Raw genomic sequence first — 7,015 nt, 5'->3', positions numbered from 1 at the left:
AGGTTCTCTAATGTCTAGGTGGGTGCAGTGCTTTCCACAGGAGGTGGTGTGCTCCTGGACACCTGCCTGTTGGTCCCACTACCCCTAAACACTGGGGTCACCCCTCCGGGGCGGGCTGGGGCAGTGGGCAGAGGCAGGGGTGTTTGTTTCTGATTTTGGGGCATTTTTGTTCACTTTTTAAAACTCAGAGGCAGCTGGCAAAGAACATTCCCCTTTCTGACACAAATCCATTTCAATGTTTGAATGGAAATTTCCACCTTTTTAAACAAATTTTTAATCTCATTACATGTTCTCTTATAAATGCTCCAGGTAGGAAGCGGAACAAGGAAACGGCAAGGAAAGCCAGAAATAACTCTCTGCCCCTCTCCTCCCCAGTTCCACCACGCAAGCTTTCAGTGGGAGAACAGAGACGGAGCACAGATGCAGAGATAGAAGATCTTTCATTTTCCCCAGATAAAACAACTTTAAAACAAAACTCCAGTTTCAATCAAGTGAGGGCTGGTGATTTTCCTAGCCTCGTGGTATTACTGAGCCTTCCTGAGCCTCTTGCTGCTGAAGCACAGGTGCGGGCTGGCCTGGGAGCACAGCCCCGCAAAGTTGCTCCTCTGTGCCTGGCCTAAAGGCTGTGGCCCCCGTCCAGCTCTCGCCTGTCGCACCCCTGACGCGCCACACACAGCTTCGCTTGTTCAGATTGCTGCTTACGGGAAGGGATTGCGTGAGATACCCCTCAGTCTGGGGAAGAAAGTCCTCTGTCATGCCGCTCTACTTTTCCTTTCTGTTCTTTCCTGAATCATCTGCCAGAACAGGCTTCATCCTGAATGGATAAAAATACTGTAGAATTTGGTACTTATACAGACGGGTATCAGTGAAACGATCAAGAACTTCTGGCATATTTTTTCTGACATAAGCATCCCGATCTACATGACAACCACCCCGACCTAGCTCAGCAAGTCTCAGACGCATTGTTTCAATTTCTCTTCTCCCCCCCCCCTTTTGAAGGCTTCCAGCAGCAAACTCGACCTACAACGCCAGGGTCCTGCAGACCCACCCCTCCCCTGCCCGCACGGGTCTCGCTAAGCCTTCCTTCCCCGCGCCCTCTGCGGGCCCGCCCGACCCCCGCCCGCTCGGACACCCCTCAAACAGCCCTGCCGGGAAAAACAACCTCAAACCGCGCGGGGCCCCGCCGCCGCTGCCCCCCGCCCCGCCGCGCCGCGCGCTCCCCGGTGCGCCGCTGCCCCCTGGCGGCGGGAGGCGGCGGGAGGCGGCAGGGCCGCAGCGCTCCCCGCGGAGGCGGGACGGAGCGGGGTGAGGGCTGCCCACACCGGCACCGCTCCGCCCGCCCGGGCCGGGCCTGGGGAGAGGCGTGCGGGCCAGGGAAGGAGGCAGAAGGAGCGGGGTTCTGCTCTTTGCCCGGCTGCACGGGGATTTCCCCCTCCCCAGGGCTGCATGCGCGGCTCCGGGGAGCCGGTACACCCCCGCGCGGCTCGCTGAGGACACGGGTGGCCCTGGGTTTCATGCAGGGATCTGCCTGCACCAGCACCAGCCGAGGCCACTCAGCACCTCTGGGCTTTCTCAAACCCCTGAAGCAAAGCCGAGCCCACGCGGGTGCCGCTCCAGCCTGGGAACGCCTGTCAAAAACTTTTAAGATAACCCTCAAGCTTCCCATTTGTCCTAACGAGCCTCTCGCATCTCCCATTCGCTTTAAAGTCACAGCTTTCCTGACCCTCACGGCCCCTTCCCACAAAGCTGGGAAACCGGTACCAGGCCCGCTGCGCGCAGGTCAGCCAGGGGCAGCAGGGTGCAGAGGGGTACGTTCGTGGCTGAACAACTTAAAAAGTGATGGAGCAGAGTTTGGTGTAGAAAGGGCTGTTCTTCCCTTCCCTCACCCCTTACGTCACTGCTTTAGGACTCAAGGCACGTGGCATCACTTTCAAAGAAAGGCTCAGCGCTGGAGAAAACAAAGACGCTGAAGGAACTGTTCGGCAAGCTCAGGAGAGGTGCGACAACCCCAGTAGGAAAGGCAGGAGCTGCAGGCAGAGGCACTAGCTGTGATTGCTAACCAGTGGCAGGAGTAATTAATAACACCACCTCCGCTATTGCCAGGGATGTAAGCCCAGAATCGTTAGATTATCTACTCTGCCCATTCATCCAGATGACTTCCCTAAAGCAATTAACCCCTTGGAGCTCTAAACTGTAGAAAAAGCATCAGAGAAACCAACATATCAACAGTGGTTTCAGCAAGTCCCTACAAGGATGGGAGAAAAAAAGAAAAAAAAAAAAAAAGTTGTTGATTCAATGGGTGACCCCCTGGAACCTGGGGCACATTACAACCTTGTCAGCAAGGGTAAAAAGCTTCCCAGTTATTAGATGTCTGTCCTCTGCCGAGGTACCTGGACACTCATATCACATCCAATCATCTTTTTGTGAGAAAAATCAATCTCTTAAAACTTAACAGCATGAGGCTTGTTTTCACAGCCACAGCTCGTTTCTGTGGTCTCTAATAGGCTCCCAATGTATCTCCAAATCCTCCCTAAAATATGGACTCAAAACAGGCAACTCTAGCATTTTTTTCTCTGAAAACAGCACCCGTAAAAGTGTTCTCCCTTCTGCTCATGGAACCAGAAGAAAAATAAGCCATGCAAGGATTGTATTTATTTCCTCCGCTGCAGCACAGCACTAAGTCTTCCAGCTGCAGCTCCAAAGCACCACCTCCCATCTGAAGCACAACTTGCCTTCTCTGTACCCAGATGTGCAGCAAGAGCCAGCTCTTGCCTTTGGCTGTGTTTGCTGATTGAGTCCACTCAGCCAACAGAGTCAGACGGAAACAAAGTCTTTGTTATTTACTACCTTGCTGCTTCGCTGTTTGAAAGTTTCACCAGAAAAAGGGTTTCTGTCACTTAGAAGTGCTCAGTCTACAGCACACAGGCTGTGCTTGGCTTGACAAACCACTCATCCTGCCCACAGCCTCTCTCTGCACCTGACCTTTCCACACAGTTGTCAGTAGCAGAAATTTCAGTAAGATTTAACCCAAGAGCCTAAATGCTTACAGGGAAAGATGAAGAGGACTGAAACCTCACAGCTTCCATGAGAAACGAGTTATCTGCTGTTGCAGTTTCAGTGGAGCTCACAAGAGGCAGCAGATACATTTCCAAGAAGAGTTTCTACTTCCATTCATCCCATTTGTATTATGCGTCTTGCTTCAACACATCTAATTACTTCACACAAATTACACAATCTAGCACTCTTCCCTCCAAAAGTCAGAGAGAAAACCCCCAAGCAGATGTTACTAAAGCGTTTCATAGCTGGTTTGCACTGAACTGCATAGAAAATTGCTACTAAATAAAGTAAAGCAATACAGTAAAGTAATACTGCTACTAAATAAAGTAAAGCAATACAATGATGCTTCTGTTTGCTTTTCATACCCTGGGAAGCCTCACAAAGCTTTATGGATGCAGAACGGTGTTCAGGTGTTAGGACATGTCTGAGTTGAAGGTGTTGGTCCACCATGAGGCTTCTCCAACACCCACGTGCGGTATGGCACACTCTCCAATTACAAGATTGCATATTTAAATAAAGACACACTGCTGCTCTAATTGAGTGACTACCTGTTTGATAAGGAGCAATGCATCATTTTACTTATCATCAGGGTTTTTTTTACTATAGGGTGTATAACTAAGGGAGTGCCTTCAGTTACTGCCCAGCATTTAGCACACACTGCACGCAGCCTCCTGTTTCCTCTGACTTTTCTCTGACGTTTGCCCCTTGTCACTGAGGTCAAAAGAGTCAGAGGATTTGGGGTCCCCATTGCCAGCATACCAAATTGAGTACTCAAAGAAATCCTTACACAAACAGGACCCAGTTGCAGACACTTTTTACATGGTTTGCCTAAAGTTACATGGAAAAGCTGTGACAGGCAAGAAACTTCAGGAAGAGCATCATGATTTTTGTGATCTCTTAGCTCTCAGGCTTAGCACAGCCTTAGAGGATTAGAGTCTGTTGCCGACTTTTATCTATGAGGAGCCTTCTAACTTCTGCAACACCCTCTGCCTCTATTACATAAGGTGGCTTTGATTTTAAAACACCCCAGATATATCGAGACAAACATCCTGCACAAATAACTGAACAATAATCAAAGACAACAGAATATAGCCATAACTAAGGAATACAGCATAACTGTCATACACATCAGGGATAGGACTGAACTGGAACCTCAGTTCAGCATCTTCTAAATATTTGATATTGCAGCTTCAGCATTGTAAATGTGGCCCCAATACATAAAAAGAGCACTAAACACAGGTTACATACCTTAAATCAACCAGAACTTAACAGTTCTCAGTTACTGACACTTGAGTCTAAGAGTTACCCAGGAAATCAGGAATTATAATTACAGAGAATGACAGAATCTGGCAGCAAGCATTTCTGAAAGATTAGTTCTCACTGAAGGGATATTAAGAAGCTGCTAAGACATCAAAGTAGCTTAAGTACTGTAAAGCCAACACTGTACATCATTTAATTCATAACAGACCTGAGAATGAAAATTTTCTTCCCTCTGCATGTTCCACTTATATCCCCAACAGTGTTACACCCCATTAAACACTATAAAAGGATGATGAGGAAGAAGTACCAAAGAGGAAAATACCCAATAAAATATGTACTTTTACAAACATCATTAGAAAGTTTACAACACACAAATGAGCACAAAAGAAAGGATAAGGGCTTCAGGCTCACACCATTTATTCAGCCCACAGACCAAGGAAAACCAAGCACCACATAAATAACTTGTTACCACAAGAGGAAACATCTTCTTGCCTGGTATCCACACAGCACTCTCATCTTTAGCAAAACTCATTAAAACAAAAAAAGCAAACTAAAAACGTATCAAAGTATTTGTGTAACTATGAAAAAACAGTTTGAGAAAGAATACAGAATTAGGAAATGCTTAAAAGAACTGTATCTAAAAACATTAAAATAGTTAATCATCAAGCTTTTATCATCATGCAGTCAGACACTAAAGCAACAGCACTCATCACTCAGCAACTAACAAGCCAATCAATATTTGTATTTTTCAACACAGCTGTTGCAAAGACCAAAGTTTACTGCCACCATATCATAGTCAGGTACATAACCCCCAGCCTCTGTACTCATGCTCTGTATTTGGAGAACACTAGAAATCACCTTCATAAACCAGTAACCTTTCTTTCTCAATCCCACAGCTCACATGAGTGCTTCAGAGGGACTGAGCAGACAGGTTTCCTCACAGCCCACCCAGGATTCATACCACACCTGGACACCACAAGGCATGGAAACAGCTAAGCCCACCGCACCCAGCTTTTACATGCAGCCTTTTTAACAACGTGCACAAGCAAAACTGCAGTAATTGAAGCCTGCTTTTGCAGTTTATAGATTACTTTAGACAAACATATCACGAAGAAGCTCTTACCTGCAGCAGGGCCCTTCTCCCAACGCGCTGCCAGCAGCAGGCAGCCCTGCCAGGTGGAGAGGGTGAGCTGCCTGCCCCTGGCACGAGGCTCACTTGCCCATCGCTGGCTGCCAGCTGGTGAAGCAACACGATAAAACAAAGCACAGGCAAAGGGAGCAGTGCACTTTTGTCCCTGGTCTGCAGTAGGCAGAGAGCATGCCACGCTCGTTTTGCCTATGGAAATAAAAGGCAAAGCAAGGGCACTGTTTCCTCTCCCTCGGTTGGGCTGCAGCGGCTACTGGGCTCTTGCTGCTCCTGCGGCACTTTGATCTGCTCGGGCAGGAGAACGGCTTCAGACGCCTCTTTGCCCTCCACGATTTGCGTTCAGTTCCCAAGGTCTTGGTGAAGGCTGGCAGCAAGAGCTGTTTTCCCCGCCTCAGCAGCTCTGACCAGCAAGGCGCAGCGCAGCCGCCAGCCGGGGAGCTGGGCAGCCTCCCGCTCCTCTTCCCGCCTCAGTCGCCTTAGGTGCATGGCACGAGGGAAAGCATCAGACTGAAATGCAGCCATGATGTTGGTACATTGCAAAAAGAAGTTACATGTCCCAAAATACACGTTTTTAAATGAGGAAGTCACTTTCTCTTGGTTACTCAAACTTTGCCAGATCTCTGCAGAAAGACTACAGCTTAACAACAACGTTTTCATTTACTCCAGATACAGCATTTAAGTTCAAAAGCAGGTCAGAGTAGCACTGGTGTTTGTCTGAAAAATACTTTAAATCCAAGTTTTCTGTCAGAAAAGTAAATCCAGCTAAAGATGTAAGAGCACAAGATGAAAAATCCAGTGCCTTTAAAATATATCACCACATGAGCCCTGAGGACATCTAAATCAACAGTAGTACTGGCAATATGAAAAGCATTCAATAATTCAAGCACTCTGGGCCATATGTCAGCCTTAACTACAGATGAAAGTTATCTTCCCTTTTTCTACTTGATCACTGGAGCAGGGTTCTGGTTAAAAATCTCATCTGATACATTTTCTTCTTTGTAAAACACGACATAGGCCTCAAGTGACTACTGCGCAACTAAGCAGTTCGGAAAATAAACAGCAGATAGATCAAAGGATGCATTGAGAGTGATCTGGTGTCCACAACACACCTCCTGCGGGCCGGGCCTCTGACACCAGCCACGCTTCGTATTTGTTCCCATCCTCAGGTGTAATATGAAGTTTTGAAGACCAGGAGACAGACAACTGTTAAAGTTTGTCTCCTCCACCCCTGGCCTCAGCGAGCCAGCTGTTTCACACACTCCGCGCACAACCGGTAGCTCTGAGGAGAACAGAGATACCTCCAGCAACTCACAGGTGACTAAAAAATGAGCAGTGAAAGCAGCTAAGAGGGAATTCAGTCTCTCTCCTTCGCTTGTCGCCACCAGTGTCCTAACTCTGCACTGGAGCCCTTGTACTCCAGGGCTGAGGAGACGCCTTCCCTCCCGGCTGCACTGTCTGGCGGGGGCTGACGGCACCGACCCCTGCCGAGGGACTGCGCTTCGCCTGCACAGCAGCCGGCTCCAGCACACCGCTTCAGTTCAGTAACTGACA

This window comes from Nipponia nippon, unplaced genomic scaffold (genome assembly GCF_047370975.1).
Source record: "Nipponia nippon isolate SJK-2023a ecotype South Korea unplaced genomic scaffold, ASM4737097v1 scaffold_7, whole genome shotgun sequence".
NCBI lineage: Eukaryota > Metazoa > Chordata > Aves > Pelecaniformes > Threskiornithidae > Nipponia > Nipponia nippon.
This window is presented reverse-complemented; position numbering follows the sequence as displayed.